The following is a 19,900-nucleotide window of genomic DNA, read 5'->3' on the forward strand; positions in this document are numbered from 1 at the left end:
AAAATCAACCACCAGTGCATATAGAGTTGTGCAGCTCTAAACAAGGCTGGGGAAGCCTGACCAATACTGCAAAGCGAAACAAAAACGAGAAGCGCACCAACCTTGCGCATTACCTCAGTAACCAATGATGGGACTCGCGCTGGCTCCTTATCTTTCAAGTCCCTCTGAGGACTTACATGCCTGATTTTATTCGCTGTTTGTGAGTATCATTTTGCGTTAATAAAATTTTGGTTACTGAGGTAATGCGCAAGGTTGGTGCGCTTCTTGGTATCAGGATAAGCCTGATGCTCTGGAAAACAGGTAGGTTGCTTTCACCTCTACTTTGAGCAGCACCAAAATCTAACAGGTCATATTAGCACACAGAGCCAGCTCAGGAGAGAGCCCGCAAGAACACCTCCAAAGCAAGCAGCTGGCTATGGTGGGCACTCAGCAGGGGGAAGGAGCCAGGAGTGCCAAAAGTGGACTCAAGAAGAGGAGAATCAGGGCTGTTCTGTGCAAAACCACTACGCAGAACAGGTAAGTATGAGATGTCTGTTATTTTCAAGAATAAAAATGATGAGTTTACAATCACTTTAATAAAGACAGATGTAACTGGTGCACAGGCCGTATTGTAGTTTAATGTTATGGAACATTATTATACAGCATTTATAGAGCACCAAAATACCAATCACCAGAGAGACAGTACAGTTAGAATACAAAATTATTAGGAGGGCCTTGCTCATGAAAGCTTACACTACATATGCTTTTTGATCTGTAGACAATCTTTTTATGCCTGCCAAAAATCTAATTTCCTTTTCTGCATTGTGGCGACATGTTTATTGACAGAACACTCAAAACTTCCTTCATCCTTCTTATGTAATTTACTTTCTGCTTCTCTCAGAAGTGTGCACAAAGCTTGAAGTCAAATTAATGGCATTCCTTGCAAGACTGCTTAAAGCGGAACTATAATGTATCTCAGCACCACACACCAAAAACGCTATTTATTTAAATTTTAAATATTCAAAGCAGATTCACCCATCTATCCATGTCTGCATGCTTTATTTTGCTAAGAAACCACTTTGAAAAACTCCCTCTAGCATTTTGTACCCATGTTTATCTTACGTAAAGGCAGATGATTAATGTTGTATTTAACCACTTGCCAACCACGCTATAGCAGAAAAACAGCTACACAGCAGTTGTACATTTCTGGGAGGGTGTCCATGGATGTCCTCCTAGAACCCCATGACCTGCGTGCTCCCAGGGTGCACATCAGGCACCCTCTGTGACCGCTGTGTTCTTTGGACACAGCTGATCACAGATCGGGGTAAAGGGACAATCACAGCGAACAGTGTTTCAGATCACATGTAAACAGACTTGCCGGGTTTTGGAAGTTCTTTCCTCACGTGCTGTGTCTGTGTGAGGAAAAGAAAGCTGATAATCAGGGTAAACCATGTACTGATAGCTTTGCCGGTTATCAGTGAAGCCTCATCAATCAAGCCCATCAGTGCTGCATACTGCATCAGTGCCTCCTCATCAGCGCACATCAGTGAAGGAGAAAAATTACTTATTTGCAAAATTGTATAACAGAAACTAAGAAAAAAATGTTTTTTTTTTTCAAAATGTTCGATCTTTTCTCATTTGTTAAGCAACATATAAAAAAAAACCCAGTGGTGATTAATTACCACCATAGCAAATCTCTTTCTGTCTCAAAAAAATGCTAAAAAGGTTTGTTTGGGTAGTGTCGCATGACCAGGCAATGGTCAAAGTGTGACAGCACTGAAAGCTGAAAATTGGCCTGGGCAGGAAGGGGGTGAAAGTGCCAGGTATTGAAGTGGTTACAAAATAGGTCTGTGAATGAATGTGGTAGCTGTTGCTGCTTTTATTAAAATGCAGACATTATTTTACACAGAGTTTCATGAAATACAATTTAAACAAATTGTGGAAAATCTGTTGAAGTATAGGAACACATCATTATATGCTACTGCTCCTTTATGCAATGACCAAACTTGTGCTACAGCTTAAGTGATCTTTTTTAACTGGAGGCAATGCTTAGCTAGTGGCAATATTTCAGTACAGCGCAGCTCTAATGGCAATGTTTTACAGCCTCTGCAGTCCTGGATTTCCTGCCAATAGAATTCAATCTCAAGACATAAATTTGCCACTGTTAAGATGGTAACAATGAAGCCCGATATAAGCTGTCCTGAACAGAAAATAAACCAAAAGAACTTAAAGCATAAGTTTTTCTTTTAAATCAGCACAAGGGATAGTACTTACATTCAATGGGAAGTGTCCCTTGTGCTGCTGGCTGCTCTTAAAATCAAAAGTCTCACCCCCCCCCTTCCCCCACAGTGGTGGTAATCGTGTGGTGCTGCAGGGGTTATAATACAACTGGCTAGACCAGTCACAGGCACTCATCAAGAGTACGGAATATTCCTGTCCTTTAAGCCCCCTCCTCCATTTACAGAATCTGTATTATAGCTTCCATATGTGAATTTTATGAATATATGTGCTATTCAACCAATCATGACTGCTTCAGAAGGATTATGTAATTAAACATGTCAAGGGCATGGCCAGCTGATGTCATCACGCAAACAGGAACCAGAAGTCGGCCATCTTGGTGAGGTATCTGAAGCCAAAATCCAGCCTTAAGGGGGAAACTGGTTTGATTTTAAAGAGGCAGTCTATTCTATGTGCACTGGATGTAGTGCGCTTAGTTTGTGAGTGGATTTTTAACCCTTTAATAAACTATTAATGGGAGTTTTACATGTTGCGCAATGAGGTTCTCTTTACTCTTTTGAGCATATTTATGAAGGAGTGGTGATTCTTGTAAGGAGAAGATACAGACATAGTTGCATGGAGTTAGAGCCCTTTTAACCATTTGTCGCCCGCCCTATGGCCGAATGGCGGGCGGCAAATGTCATCAGCGTTCCGGGTGGACGCCATATGGCGTCCTTCCGCACATGCACAGATTGCGCTCCTGCAGAGCGGCACGATCTGTCACCGGCCGTGTACCTCGGACACGGCTGATGACAGATCTGAGTATCGGCCCCGTTGCTGGTATCATGTGACCTGGTGTGACCAATCACAGCAGGTCACATGACAGTTGTATACAATGGATGGCTTCATTCATGCCATCCATTGTATACTAGTGTCTAGCTGTGAATGGTCACAGCTAATCACATGCACATGTCATGTGATTAGCTGTGACCAAATCACAGCTGAGCACAAAAAAAAAAAAAAAAAAAAAACCCTGAATGAATCGATGTCATTCAGGTAAATGCTTGCTTATAGCAAAGTAATTCTTTGCTATAAGCAAATTGTGTAAAAAAAAAAAAAATACTGATCACTTCCCCAAAGTAGTACAATGTTACTATGGTAACATTGTACTACTTTGGTCATAGTGAAATATGAAAAAAAATCTTAAAAAAAAATAAAAACAATTTAATAAAAAAAATTAAAAAAAAAATATTTTTTTTTTTTCCATACTGTCACCAGTCAGTGTCCCTGATCACCGCCATGCCAGTTATATGATGACGCTGTACTGCACTGGTGACAATATGTAAAAAAAAATAGTGAAACTAATTTTTTTAATTTTTTCATTTTCCGAAAAATTATGACAAAAAAATACAACTTCAAAAAACTCACCATGCCTCTTATGAAGTACGTCGGACTCGCTACTTTGAAAAAAGGGGTCATTTGGGGGATATCTGTACTATTCTGACATTCTTGGACCTCAAGAAATTAGATTGGCTGTCAGTACTTCAGGATTGATCAATATTCAGATCTATACCATAGTTTGTGAACTCTATAACTTTCCTACAAACTAAATAATACATCCTAATTTGGGTTATTTTCACCAAAGACATGTAGCAGAATACATCTCGGCCTAAATTTATGAAGAACAATTATTTATTTGCAAACTTTTATAACAGAAACAAAGAAAAACTTTTTTTTTTTTCAAAATGTTTGGTCTTTTTTTGTTAATTTAGCAAAAAATAAAAACCCCAGCGATGATTAAATACCACCAAAAGAAAGCTCTAGTTGTGTGAAGAAAATGATAAAATTTTAGTTTGGGTACAATGTTGTATGACCGCGCGATTGTCATTCAAAGTGAAAACCTAAGGTAAGGAGCCTGGTTGGAAGGTGACAGATGCACGGTTTGGTGGTGATTTCCTTCAAATATTTACATCGGTGGAGGTTTTACACTTATATGGACTCTATTCAAGGTGGAAGGAGAAATTAGTGGACTTTAAATACTCATTTTATTGTGGATAGGTCTTTCACTATATTTTCACTATTTTTATATTATGTGGATGTTTTGCACATTAGTAAATGATTAATGAAGTTTATTTAGTCACATGTAGCGAATTTCATCATGCGGATGCGTTTCATTTATATATCATTTTAATGTAGTCACACAGGTTCACAGTTGAAGGATAATTTGATTGTGCGGAGTTGTTTTATTTAGATATATTTTTTGGAGTGGGAACACATGACAACAGCTGCTGCAATCAATTTGGAATTTTTTTCAAGGTTTTATCTCTAATTTCTTGCTCTGTTTGGTTCACATATCATCTGCGGTAGCACAGGAGTTTATGATTCAATGCTGTATTTTTTACCACTGCAACGCACATCATACCAGCTTTGTGGTGTGAATTGGGCACACAAAAATAGTTTTCTAGGTGCCTTTGCAGTTAATGGCATTACTCCAGTACAGAAATACACAGGTCACTATAGTGCAATTGAGCCCTTAAAGTTGCAGTCTAACAGAGCATGCCAGTTTCCAAGCTTTTGGGGCGCTCTGCAAGTTAAAAGGATTTGTAGGTAGTTGTGAATGCCAGGTCTTTGGTCTTCGGTGCTATAAACAATGTGGCTATCAAGGAGACAGAGCTTGTGTCTGGCTCCAAGCACTTTCCCAGGTTAAGCACCGGCAAGAGAAATGCAGAGGGATAGGAGGCTGACACACCTTACTGGCTATGTTGTCGGACAATTGTGGTGGTGGGAAGGCTATTCTGTCTGCATTTCTCTTGTCTGTGCTTATTCACAGAATGTAGAAAGACGGGACAGAACACTACTAAAAAAAAATCAAACTACTTCTTTTAAGGATATCTAAACACTTGATTATATCACACACAGTTAGATAATGTAGTTCCTCATCTGTGTGTGCTGCATTCCAGAAGGCTACCCCTTCAGCACCTATAGGAAGCAGCTTTACAACAACGCTCTGACTAGTGCCCCGTCAATCAAAAAAAAAAAATAAATAAAAAGTGCTGGGGGGCCTGATGGAAAACGGACTATGGGCGATACAGGCACATCTTGCATTAGCAAGGGTTGATTTACTAAACCTGAAGAATGCAAAATCTGGTGCAACTGTGCATGGTAGCCAATCAGCTTCTAACTACAGCTTGCTCAATTAGGCTTTGACAAAAAAAACCTGAAAGTCGATCGGTTTCTATGCAAAGCTGCACCAGATTTTGCACTCTCTAGTTTTAGAAAATCAACCCCCATGGATGCAAAACTGACCATGGAAACATTGATCTGTTTCCATGGTCTTGCCATGGTCAGTATACACCAAGGAAAAGGAGGATTTGCCAGGATCAACCAGGTACTGTATTTGACATTAAAGGAGAAGTTCACCTTTTAGACAAAAATAACAAATACACATTTTTTTTGCAGGTATTTATTATTTTTGTCTACAGGAGCCTAGAAAGCATTGCACCAGCGATCAGTAAATCTTTGATGCCATGCAGGTCTCCTGCAGACCTGTCAGAATATCTGCTTGCCATAGGAGATGTACGAGCAAGCAGATATTCTGACAGGAAGCTTCAATGAACTACCACGGCGCTCCACAGCACTGTGGTAGATCACTGAAGACTGCAAGCCCACAGCTGCTAAGGCTGACTGGACTTGTAGTTAATTCATGGCTGCGCTGGTTTCAAATTTGACAGATAGTCCGGGGAAACTTCTCCCTGTACTATCTGTCAGAAGAAGGGGGCAGCGGCTATGGGAACATGTTCACCTTAAAAACGGGTGGAACATGTAGTATGTTCCCAAAGGTGAACCTATCCTTTAAGTCTGCATTTACACTTCAGTAATTTGAAGCTTGAAGCTCCAGAAATGCTCAAACTTAAAAAATTAAGAGAACTATTGAATTAAGAGAACTATTGTTTTTGGAGTTTCAAGCTACCAATCGCACAAGTCGCACTGCAAGGACGTTATTCCACTGCAGAGTTTGGTGTCATCTGCAAAGACTGAAATGGGATTTTTAATCTCAGACCCTATATCGTTTATAAGTATATTAAAAAGTAAGGGTCCCAACACTGAACCTTGGGGTACACCACTGACAACCCTAGACCATTCAGAGTATGAATCATTAACCACTACTCTCTGAATACAATCTTTTAGCCAGTTTTCTATCCATTTACATACGGATTTTTCCAAGCCTGTAGAATTTACCTTACATATTAGCCATGTGTGGGGAACTGTGTCAAACGCTTTTGCAAAATCCAAGTAAACCACGTCCACAGCCACCTCTGTCCAAAGTTTTGCTCACCTCCTCATAAAAAGAAATCAAATACACATAAATGCAAAAACGCTGAACATTGTAAGCACCGCTGTCAGTGTTAAACAATATGTAAACCCTCATCTTGTAAAACAACCCATTTAATTTAAAATAGAAATAAGGCAAAACATTTGTGTACAGATATGTAAAAAAACAACGCATTCTAAATACCTTCTTTCCCCTGTTTTACAAGTGATCACATGCCCTCTATTCTCAGCTGCATAAGGAACTAGGGGAAGGAGAAACAGCATCACACTGAACTTCCCAGTAAATGGCTGTGCAGAAGGGGCATATCAGCATAAGTCGTATCATTGGACTGGCCCTCAGCACAGCCAGAAAACTGACCATGCTGTGCTCTCAGGCCCAGTTTTTAATAGGAAAGTGACTGGCAGGATCAGCAGGGATTTCGCACAAAGGAAGCAATACAAAGAAAACAGGATACTTTTTCATAAAAGTACATGGCACACCAGGCACATGCCAGGAATATGAAATGTTGAGTTTACATATTCTTTAAATGATTTGTCTCAACCCTCTAACCTTTTGCTGCAGAGCTTAGTCTACTAAGGTAAGTTGAAAAATAACAGCAGGATGACCAGAAAAAAAAAAACCATACAGGGGGTGAAGAAAAATAGAATGCTGTGCTATTGCTATTAACAGACTATCATATATGCCAATTTTTAATTTCATCTTTAGTACCACTTTAAAGCAGAACTTTACCCATAACAACCTGATAAAAATGAAAGGTTTTTTTTAGAAAGAAAGATACATTCCACATTAATAATTATGCTACCAAAATTAGTGTGTGCTGTAAATTGCCTTCAACATTGCTCCTGTTTCTTCTTGCTGGAGGCTACCATTTTGCTGAAGTCTGGAGGCTCTGAGCAGCAGTAAATCTTTAGGCTGTCAGCAGATTGGCCTCTACAAATCTGGCACAGTGCTGAAAAACAGAGAGCAACTGAACATGTGCACAGCAGAATGAGGCAGTGTATTACTGGACTTTAAACAGTATTGGCACTTATTTTTAATGTTTTATATAGCTATACCTGCAAAAGGGGCCAGTCGGAAGTGATCTATCAGGAATTCATTTTCTGACTAAAGTTCCACGTTAAGTTTAATGTGCTTATACTCCTCCCTCAGCTACTAGCGTCATGCTAGAAGTTGTATAAGATATAAAAGGTATATGGTTCTGTCCATATGGCTTTATGGTGGAATTCCAGCCAACTTTTTCTTGTCTAGTGTGGGCCAGAACCTCTGTCAGGTTTTTATGTGTCTGTTCTGAACAGGTCCCCTGCTGAATATAATGGATGTCACTTTTGTGACATCCATGTCTATTCAGTTTTTTCTCCTGCATATTATAAAAGGACCCATGTTAGTTCCATGAGCAGGTGGATCCAAATGGACATACATCCATTTACCTCACATTTAGGTCCGAATAAATGGAAAAGGGCACAGACCGCTTTAATTTTTTTTTCCCGACATAGACAGCCTTGGAGATAATTTGATGTTAACGGATGCAAGTCCTTTTACATATGCCTGTCCATAGACTAAAGACTGAGAGGCAGATCTGATCAGACCACTGGTGTGAAAGGGGTAGTATGTATAAATAGTATCTTAGTAACTTTCCCCACAACAGAGTCTTTAACAACACTTTTACTTTATACCAATTACATGGTCACTACCTCACATACAGGTGAAACTCGAAAAATTAGAATATTGTGCAAAAGTTCACTTATTTCAGTACTGCAACTTAAAAGGTGAAACTAATATATGAGACAGACTCATTACATGCAAAGCAAGATAGTTCAAGCCGTGATTTGTCATAATTGTGATGATTATGGCTTACAGCTCATGAAAACCCCAAATCCACAATCTCAGAAAATTAGAATATTGTGAAACGGTGCAATATTCTAGGCTCAAAGTGTCCCACTCTAATCAGCTAATTAAGCCATAACACCTGCAAAGGGTTCCTGAGCCTTTAAATGGTCTGTCAGTCTGGTTCAGTAGGAATCACAATCATGGGAAAGACTGCTGACCTGACAGTTGACCAGAAAACCATCATTGACACCCTCCATAAGGAGGGAAAGCCTCGAAAGGTAATTGCAAAAGAAGTTGGATGTTCCCAAAGTGCTGTATCAAAGCACATTAATAGAAAGTTATGTGGAAGAGAAAAGTGTGGAAGAAAAAGGTGCACAAGCAGCAGGGATGACCGCAGCCTGGAGAGAATTGTCAGGAAAAGGACATTCAAAAGTGTTGGGGACTTTCACAAGGAGTGGACTGAGGCTGGAGTCAGTGCATCAAGAGCCGCCACACACAGACGGATCCTGGACATGGGCTTCAAATGTCGTATTCCTCTTGTCAAGCCGCTCCTGAACAACAAACAATGTCAGAAGCGTCTTACCTGGGCTAAAGAAAAACAGACCTGGTCTGTTGCTCAGTGGTCCAAAGTCCTCTTTTCTGATGAGAGCAACTTTTGCATCTCATTTGGAAACCAAGGACCCAGAGTATGGAGGAAGAATGGAGAGGCACACACTGCAAGATGCTTGAAGTCCAGTGTGAAGTTTCCACAGTCTGTTGATTTGGGGAGCCATGTCATCTGCTGGGTTGGTCCACTGTGCTTCAGTCCAGGGTCAACGCAGCCGTCCACCAGGAGATTTTGGAGCACTTCATGCTTCCTTCTGCAGACGAGCTTTATGGGGATGCTGACTTCATTTTCCAGCAGGACTTGGCACCTGCCCACACTGCCAAAAGCACCAAAACCTGGTTCAATGACTGGGATTGCTGTGCTTGATCGGCCAGCAAACTCGCCTGACCTGAACCCCATAGAGAATCTATGGGGCATTGCCAAGAGAAAGATGAGAGACATGAGACTGAACAATGCAGAAGAGCTGAAGGCCACTATTGAAGCATACTGGTCTTCCATAACACCTCAGCAGTGCCACAGGCTGATAGCTTCCATGTCACGCCGCATTGAGGCAGTAATTGCTGCAAAAGGGGCCCAAACCAAGTACTGAGTACATATGCGTGCTTATACTTTTCAGAGGTCCGATATTGTTCTATGTACAATCCTTGTTTTATTGATTGCATGTAATATTCTAATTTTCTGAGATTGTGGATTTGGGGTTTTCATGAGCTGTAAGCCATAATCATCACAATTATGACCAATCACGGCTTGAACTATCTTGCTTTGCATGTAATGAGTCTATCTCATATATTAGTTTCACCTTTTAAGTTGCATTACTGAAATAAATGAACTTTTGCACGATATTCTAATTTTTCGAGTTTCACCTGTACTGTCACTGCTACATTTCCACATCAAATCGGTAGGTAAAAAGGATTCCTTGAACTAAAGAACCTTAGGCCTGTTTCACACGAGCTTCAACTTGTATAAGACCAGTGTGAACAGCAAGCTTTGACAAAGCATTTACTCAGCTTTCAGAAAACTTTGTTAAATCTTATAAAAGTACCCTACAGCTCCAGTTTCTAAATGTTGAACACCTATCCTAATGGAAGTGTTAACTAACACCTTAACCACTTACCTCCCAAGACTATTCTGACACTTCTCTCCTACATGTAAAAATCTTTTTTTTTTTTGCTAGGAAACTACTTAGAACCCCCAAACATTATATCTTTTTAAGCCAGGGCTTGACAAATTTGCTTTGAATCTATGAGCCAGTTAAAAAAAGCAGTTGGAAGCAGTTTCTTTTAGCGTAGTGTGGGTTGTCAGTGCCCAGGGAATGGCAAGTAATTATCACCCCCTAAACCCCCCCCCCCCAACCCTAATTTACTTACAGCAGAGCGGCCAGCAAATAACCCCAATGTAATGCTGTTACCTCAGGGTTGTAGGCTGGCTGGAAAGAATGACAATAAAAACCTGGTATAGGGAGAAACTCACTATTATGCCAATTTCATTGCAACTGTGGCATGTAAATCACCCTCATCTGCTGCCTATTGCAGTATGGCCAAAAACACAGCTCTACCGCACATTTTACCGCCCCCAACTTCACTTCTAAACGAAGCCTTACTGACACTTTAAATAAAACACTAAAAAGGATGAAAGAATTATCCCATTGCTGCTGATCTTCTGTTGCCTCTTTGCAGCCAATTTCTGTCTACATGTGTGTCCACCATGGTGACTCACCATGGTGACTCACCATGAAATAGTGGAACCCAGCTGTAAATAAAGAGAGGTAATTGTTGATGGTACACAGGGTTCTATCAGAGGACTTAGAAGGACTCTTCTAAAACATATCCACCTGCCTTGTCCCGCAATGACTTCTCCATACAGGTGTCCTCCTAGGCCAGACCGGCTCACAGCGCGAAGTCTGGCGTTTCAGCAGATAACACACATGAAGCCAAAATAGATCAGACTTGGCTGGGAGGACTCGTCTCCCCTCCTCCATCTCACAGCACACTGTAAACTTTCAAAGGAGTGCCAGCTCGGCATGTCCAGCACGGACACAGGTAGCACCATAGAGTTCATCTGCCTGCACCTAGGACATGGCTCCTCACCACCCTGAATAACGTATGCAGACTGTCACATGGGAGCTGTCCTCAGACAGCTCGCCACCTGCTGGCGACAGGGCGCACTCCCTAGGGCAGTGATGGCGAACCTTTTTGAGCCCGAGTGCCCAAACTGCAACCCAAAACCAACTTATTTCTTTCAAAGTGCCAACACTGCAATGAAACCTGAATATCGAGCTTTTGGTTTAGAAAAAACAACTCGTACAGTAGTGCAAACTAATTAACAGTACAGGGATGACCAGAGACTGCGGACAGTACAGGGATGACCAGAGACTGCGGACACAGTACAGGGATGACCAGAGACTGCAGACACAGTACAGGGATGACCAGAGACTGCGGACACAGTACAGGGATGACCAGAGACTGCGGACACAGTACAGGGATGACCAGAGACTGCGGACACAGTACAGGGATGACCAGAGACTGCGGACACAGTACAGGGATGACCAGAGACTGCGGACACAGTACAGGGATGACCAGAGACTGCGGACACAGTACAGGGATGACCAGAGACTGCGGACACAGTACAGGGATGACCAGAGACTGCGGACACAGTACAGGGATGACCAGAGACTGCGGACACAGTACAGGGATGACCAGAGACTGCGGACACAGTACAGGGATGACCAGAGACTGCGGACACAGTACAGGGATGACCAGAGACTGCGGACACAGTACAGGGATGACCAGAGACTGCGGACACAGTACAGGGATGACCAGAGACTGCGGACACAGTACAGGGATGACCAGAGACTGCGGACACAGTACAGGGATGACCAAAGACTGCGGACACAGTACAGGGATGACCAGAGACTGCGGACACAGTACAGGGATGACCAGAGACTGCGGACACAGTACAGGGATGACCAGAGACTGCGGACACAGTACAGGGATGACCAGAGACTGCGGACACAGTACAGGGATGACCAGAGACTGCGGACAGTACAGGGGATGACCAGAGACTGCGGACAGTACAGGGGATGACCAGAGACTGCGGACAGTACAGGGGATGACCAGAGACTGCGGACAGTACAGGGGATGACCAGAGACTGCGGACAGTACAGGGGATGACCAGAGACTGCGGACAGTACAGGGGATGACCAGAGACTGCGGACAGTACAGGGGATGACCAGAGACTGCGGACAGTACAGGGGATGACCAGAGACTGCGGACAGTACAGGGGATGACCAGAGACTGCGGACAGTACAGGGGATGACCAGAGACTGCGGACAGTACAGGGGATGACCAGAGACTGCGGACAGTACAGGGGATGACCAGAGACTGCGGACAGTACAGGGGATGACCAGAGACTGCGGACAGTACAGGGGATGACCAGAGACTGCGGACAGTACAGGGGATGACCAGAGACTGCGGACAGTACAGGGGATGACCAGAGACTGCGGACAGTACAGGGGATGACCAGAGACTGCGGACAGTACAGGGGATGACCAGAGACTGCGGACAGTACAGGGGATGACCAGAGACTGCGGACAGTACAGGGGATGACCAGAGACTGCGGACAGTACAGGGGATGACCAGAGACTGCGGACAGTACAGGGGATGACCAGAGACTGCGGACAGTACAGGGGATGACCAGAGACTGCGGACAGTACAGGGGATGACCAGAGACTGCGGACAGTACAGGGGATGACCAGAGACTGCGGACAGTACAGGGGATGACCAGAGACTGCGGACAGTACAGGGGATGACCAGAGACTGCGGACAGTACAGGGGATGACCAGAGACTGCGGACAGTACAGGGGATGACCAGAGACTGCGGACAGTACAGGGGATGACCAGAGACTGCGGACAGTACAGGGGATGACCAGAGACTGCGGACAGTACAGGGGATGACCAGAGACTGCGGACAGTACAGGGGATGACCAGAGACTGCGGACAGTACAGGGGATGACCAGAGACTGCGGACAGTACAGGGGATGACCAGAGACTGCGGACAGTACAGGGGATGACCAGAGACTGCGGACAGTACAGGGGATGACCAGAGACTGCGGACAGTACAGGGGATGACCAGAGACTGCGGACAGTACAGGGGATGACCAGAGACTGCGGACAGTACAGGGGATGACCAGAGACTGCGGACAGTACAGGGGATGACCAGAGACTGCGGACAGTACAGGGGATGACCAGAGACTGCGGACAGTACAGGGGATGCCCAGAGACTGCGGACAGTACAGGGGATGACCAGAGACTGCGGACAGTACAGGGGATGACCAGAGACTGCGGACAGTACAGGGGATGACCAGAGACTGCGGACAGTACAGGGGATGACCAGAGACTGCGGACAGTACAGGGGATGACCAGAGACTGCGGACAGTACAGGGGATGACCAGAGACTGCGGACAGTACAGGGGATGACCAGAGACTGCGGACAGTACAGGGGATGACCAGAGACTGCGGACAGTACAGGGGATGACCAGAGACTGCGGACATAGTACAGGAGATGACCAGAGACTGCGGACATAGTACAGGAGATGACCAGAGACTGCGGACACAGTACAAGGATGACCAGAGACTGCGGACACAGTACAGGGATGACCAGAGACTGCGGACACAGTACAGGGATGACCAGAGCCTGCGGAAAGCACAGGGATGACCAGAGACTGCGGAAAGCACAGGGATGACCAGAGACTGCGGAAAGCACAGGGATGACCAGAGACTGCGGACAGTACAGATGACTGCTGACCTTTGGGGAGGGAGGGGGAGCGGGTACCTGAATTTGACAGGTACCCGCTCTTACTTCCGCAGAGTTTTTTTTTTTATCTTACCTGTTCCTCGATCCAGCCGCGCGCTGTCTTCCCTCTTCCCGGCTTCTGTAGTGTGGGCGCTCGTCGGACAGCCGGATGCCCAGTGCGCATGCGCGAGAAGCGCTGCGTTTTGTGATTGGTCCGGCGGCTTCTGGGATCTGTCATGTGTCCCAGGTACCGCCTTACCATTCACAAAGAGCACTGCTTCTTGCGCATGCGCACTTGGGACCCGGCTGTCACGCACACTACAGAAGCCGGGAAGACAGCGCGCCGCTGAATAGAGGGACAGGTACGGTCCCACTGCAGAGCTGAGCGGCCGGCCCGGTATTCTGACACGGCAGCGGTGGAAATACCGGACCGGCCGCTCTATATTCGCTCCATAAGACGCACTGACATTTTCCCCCCTTTTTTGGGGGAAAAAAAGTGCGTCTTATGGAGCGAAAAATACGGTATTCTCCTGGCGTGCCCACAGATAAGGCTCGGCGTGCCAGCTGTGGCACGCGTGCCACGGGTTCGCCATCACTGCCCTAGGGGGTCACCAGGGAACACGATTAGTGTGAGAGAATCAGGACTGTGTCAAGGATCTTTTTCTACAACTGGGAAGGAACAGTGAATGGGCTGACAAAAGCCCAGGCAACAGGATGCAATTTCTAGTACCCATGGCGACCTGGCACCTGGGATTTGTCAAGCCTTGTTTTAAGCAGAGGCCCTAGAGAATAACATGGTGGGTGTTTCAATTTTTTATGTCACAATTAGCCACTAGGAAGCCGACTGCCAGCTGAAAAAACAATACCGGGATGATGCCTGCAGCTGCAAGCATCATCCCAGAATAACCACTGCAACTCAAGGATGTACAGGGCTTCAGCACTTCTTGAAACATTTTGAAAGCCTGCTGAAGCCTGCTAGTAGCTTGCTCAATAAAATGGCAATCAACACTCTCATTAGGATGTGTTTAACATTTACAAACTGGAGGTGAATGGTACTTTAAAAGCGTCAACAAAGCTTGCTGAAAGCTCTGCAAATGCTTTGTTAAAGCTTGCTGTTCACACTGCTCTTATACAAGTTGAAGTCCATGTGAAATAGGCCTGAGCCCTGGTTCACACTGATGCGGTGCGGAATTTGCAGTGTTTTCAGTGCGAATTCCGCACCACATCAGAATCGCACCCTGATCATGCGAGCCGCTGCAGGTGTGTATGTTAAGTTAACAACACTCCAAAAGCGGTCTGCAAAATGCAGTGCGATGTGCAGAATCGGATCACATAGGTGTGAATACCCATGCGATCCGATTTTAGTGTGGACCAAAAAAAGGGTCCTGCACGTTTTTGGTGCGGGTGAGGTGCGATTAGAGCCATACAAAATGTAAATGGGATGCTGCCCACACTGCCAAAAACTCCAAAACCTGGTTCAATGACCGTGGGATTACTGTGCTTGATTGGCCAGCAAACTCGCCTGACCTGAACCCCATAGAGAATCTATGGAGCATTGCCAAGAGAAAGATGAGAGACATGAGACCGAACAATGCAGAAGAGCTGAAGGCCGCTATTGAAGCATCCTGGTCTTCCATAACACCTCAGCAGTGCCACAGGCTGATAACTTCCATGCCATGCTGCATTGAGGCAGTAATTGCTGCAAAAGGGGTCCAAACCAACTACTGAGTACATATGCATGCTTATACTTTTCAGAGGTCCTATATTGTTCTATGTACAATCCTTGTTTTATTGATTGCATGTAATATTCTAATTTTCTGAGATTGTGGATTTGGGGTTTTCATGAGCTGTAAGCCATAATCATCACAATTATGACAAATCACGGCTTGAACTATCTTGCTTTGCATGTAATGAGTCTCTCTCATATATTAGTTTCACCTTTTAAGTTGCATTACTGAAATAAATGAACTTTTGCACGATATTCTAATTTTTTGAGTTTCACCTGTATGTGAACCCAGGCTTACTGTATGGCCTCCTTCTTAATTATGATCATGGAGCAAGGAAATAGCAACCAGAAAGGTTTCACCACTTCAGATAAAATATAAGCTTGATCTCTAGGAGCACAATGAATAGAGAAGTTCAAAATACAAAAACAAAATAATCAATAGGAGATCGGATCAATATTTATATGTTCTTTTCCTATCTATTATAACAAATGGTGGCACAGGCAGCAGATCAGGTAAGCATAAAAAGACTTCTAATTCAGGGTCTCTTTAAAGGAAACGTGCTGCATGGAACATCAGGGCTGCCATTTATGACATCTGGTTGCCTTACTGATCACATGATTGCAATCTGAGTCACTGACCTTGATCAAATATACCGCATGTGATAAGTTACAAGTCCAGATGTGCATACATGTCCTAGACCAATGATTCAAAAAGTGACTAAGCCACTCAAACAGCTTGATAGCCAGGCATATGTATTAGGTCAGCAACAGCACCTTCCTTTTTTTCTACAGCTTTCCATTAAAGCCCAACTCCAGGCAAAAATCACATGTCAACTGTGTAATGCGTCTCACATAAATGACCCATCAGTCGTCTTTGCAAACACATCCGCCTAGCACAATCTGAGTTTCGTTCATTGAAAGTGACAGTTTCCTGCTCTGGGAGACTAAAAAATATCAACTCTCCTTATTCGAGACACCCACATACAAACATCCCATTAGAATCCCATGGACTCATGGGAAATGTAGCGTGATGTGATTTGACAATGGAGAAGTGTAGTGCATCTCATCGCTTTATCCTGCCACCTGCACCAGGATACTCAGATACAATGAGTTCCGGTAGATGACGTCACAGATGTAATGTATACGATATCTCCTGAATTAAGCAAGCTATTATTACAGTAATGCAGCCATTTCCATCTGTTTACCAAAAGGGAAAAAGAGAGTGATCAGTGTTTACAATTTGGAAGTTGGGCACTAATGGCCCAGCAGGCACCAGGTTCCTAAATTTTTTTTACAGCAACTACAAGATCTGATTATGCAGTGCATCTTGAATGGGTTAAGGTGGCCATATACTATACAACTTGATTGTACAAACTCCTTTATGTCTGCCATCAACTATATAGTACAAGGGCCTACCTGATTTGATAGAAATAGAATAAATTGTTTAGGTGTCTCATCATATTACATAGTTTTGGCAGATCTAATGGTGGCTATACCCATAATCCAATTGAATGATTCTTAACAAAATCAGATCTATGAATTCCTGAAAAGAAACATACTGCATTACTGATTTATTGATCAATTTCAAGCAAAGCCAATCAATTTAATTAAATTATTTTAATTGGGCTGGGCTGAAAATCCAATTATAGGAAAGTAGATAATTCAATATTATCATTTAAGCAGTACTTCACACCTCCTATTGATTTTACACCCATGCCTTTGACTCCACCCCCCACAACAATACTAGCCACTGTTCCTATTTTTTTGTGGGGAGGGCTCTTTAAGATTTCTTTGCTTTTTCACATTGGCCCTCCCTGCTTGGGAGACCCCTGCCAGAATTAGCCCTGCTCCCCTTGAGAGACCCGTCACATATCCCAGAAGGCTGCAGGAGCCCATTCACAAAGCTGCTGGGAGACGGAGCTACACTTGTCATGAGGGCCAGGCAGCCCAGAAGAAGCTAGGAGGGGAGGAGCAAGATGGTGGTGTGGGACACACTCTGTCATAGCCAAACAGCAGAGCCAATGCTGGACCCTGGATATGTGGGACAGATTTTTTTTTTTTTTAAGGACAAGTTCATCTTTGATAACATGTAACAATTCAGGGTGTAACATGTAACTGTTGCAGCAGCCCCTGCACCCTCCCAATCCACTGTTGTGGCAGCAAGCCAGGGATCCTCTCCCTGCACCGCTGTCACAGTTTTTAAAAAATGTTTCCGTGTGGGGCTCCGCCCACCCGGCCACATCATTCATTCACAGTGTTCTCTTTGCAGCTGTCAGCTTGTAATTCTCAATAAACTAGCAGGGCACTGTAGAGCACTCTAGTTAGTTCATTGATGCTTCCTGTCATTCAGTAACTGCCTACCTGTACAAGTTACAAGCAGACAAGTATGCTGAGCCTGCAGGATCCTTGCATTGCACCGCAATCTGCTGATTGTGGGTGCAATGTTTTACAGACTCATAGTAATAAAAAAAAATTATAAATACAAAAAGATGTGCATTTATTATTTTTTACAAAGGTGAACTTATCTTTTAATAGAGCAAAATAAGAGTTTTCCTTTGCAGTTGGGCTGTGTCGAGGGCCAATTCACTACACAAAAGCACACTATGGATGCGTTTCTTTGCATGAGCGTTTGTAATGCATTCCAGATGCTTCTTTCTCCCCTGTACTGGGGTCTGGTGATTTTTTGATGCGTTCCAGTACAGGAAAAAATGAAGCATGTTCTACTTTACTTTCTCTGGAACACCCTGGATCTGACCATGTAAACCTACTTTCCATGAGAAAAAAAATGCACTGGACTACTGGTGGTGTGAACTGGCCCTTAGTGCTCATTTTTTCCAGGGGACAGAAGAAAGTCTTTTACTCCTGATCTTCTGCTCCACCAGCAAACAGCACTCCCCCACAATCCAACGGCGGACTGTTCCTAATGTCCTCACATCCAGAACAGGTCTATGGAGCTTACTCTGGGCTTCATGACGTCAGGAGTAGTCCACCGTTCAAGACGTCTAGAATGCGGGGGTGCAGGAGCTGCAGGGACCAAACCTGTGTGGAGAGGATCAGGTAAGTTTATCTCCCTTTATCTCTCCCGTACACAAAATAAGAGCAAATACCCTTGCATGACCCTACTGCAAGGGAAAACTTTTTTTTTTCTAGAGTGCTGCTTTAAGCAACCAATTCAATTAGTAACAAATCAGACAGGCCCTTGTACTACATAACATAGAGCCGTTCTAAAGCATACCACACACGTTATTGTACAACATCCTTCAGATAGATCACCAAGTGCGTAGTGGAATGACCTGCCTGACTGGATAGTGCAGGTAGGTTCTCACATTACATAGTTTTGGACAAATCTAAGACTGCGTGTATAGAAATCATATAGTCAGATTGTAACATGTGGTGGACCTAGAAGCAGAATGTACAATCAGACTGTATTGTGTGTGGCCAGCCTTAGTCTACTAAGTGCTCATGTCATCAGATACAGTACACACAGAGGGAGATTTACTAAAGCTGGAGCACTCAAAATCTGGTGCAGCTGTGCATGGTAGCCAATCAGCTTCTAACTTTAAGACATTCAATAAAGCCTTGACAATAAAACCTGGAAGCTGATTGGTTGCCATGCACAGCTGCACCAGATCCTGTGTGCTCCATAACCTTGTTCTATACAGATCTATAGAAGTGGTCTGCACTGGTCCCCCCACAGTACAGCAGCATTCCTGGCACAGATCGCCCAGTGTCTACCATCCGACCAGACAGAGAATAGAGAAGTTTCCTGCTCCATGACTAGGCCAGCTGTGTGTCTCCATTCTGTGTCCCTGCAGGTCCTATCCCTCCTTCCCCGTGTACACCGATTGTTCCTTCACTTTCCCCTACAGCCCTCCTCTCAGCTCCCTGTCGCAGGCACTGATCGCCCAGACAGTGTACACATCTTTGTACTCCATTGTCATATCACCTCACTCTCCCTGCACCTCCCAATCTCCGCTCTTCTCCACCTTTTGTGCCTGGATCTCATTTCCATCCCCAGCATTGTGTTCCCCCGGCCTCCCCCCGCCGCCCTCATTACCGGAGCCGCTGTCATCTCCGTTCTCCCCGGTGACACCAAAGAGCGACCGTAGTCTTCCCAAATTGACACAACAAGGTACGACGGGAAATCCGCCGCCGTCAGCGCACGCCGCGTGACGTCATGGCGCACACAAATCCATGGCGCGTGCAGAATCAGGGAGACAGCGGACTGCTGTGTTCGGGGCTGCTGAGGAGAATGTTCTCCTGTATAGTGCGCCTCATAGACTACAATGGAGAGGGGTGAAGGAGAGCCTGTACGCTACGAACAACACAGCAGAGAAGGCTAGGCGTTCAATGAACGTCTATGGAACAATTGTCGGAAAATGCAGACCTGGAAATGTATTGTCAACATGGAGTGTAGTTA

The 19,900-nt window shown here is 44.4% G+C and overlaps 1 protein-coding gene across 4 annotated transcripts in view; it reads right to left on the reverse strand.

Moving 5' to 3' along the window:
• The window catches only part of SIN3B (SIN3 transcription regulator family member B), a 107,080-nt gene extending 87,425 nt beyond the window's left edge, over nucleotides 1-19,655 (reverse strand). For 2 of the 4 annotated variants that reach the window (XM_089667601.1, XM_089667582.1), the window contains exon 1: nucleotides 19,538-19,655. The gene's annotated coding sequence lies outside the window, so the exon portion shown is untranslated. Of the gene's footprint in view, nucleotides 1-6,435; nucleotides 6,536-18,439; nucleotides 18,520-19,537 lie in introns of all 4 variants that reach the window. The other 2 variants (XM_089667589.1, XM_089667596.1) reach the window with 2 other exon arrangements.
• Nucleotides 19,656-19,900: the final 245 nt, after the last annotated feature.

The sequence above is a fragment of the Staurois parvus genome, unplaced genomic scaffold (genome assembly GCF_062004578.1).
Source record: "Staurois parvus isolate SC_StPar_1 unplaced genomic scaffold, SC_StPar_1.0 ptg000053l, whole genome shotgun sequence".
Taxonomy (NCBI): domain Eukaryota; kingdom Metazoa; phylum Chordata; class Amphibia; order Anura; family Ranidae; genus Staurois; species Staurois parvus.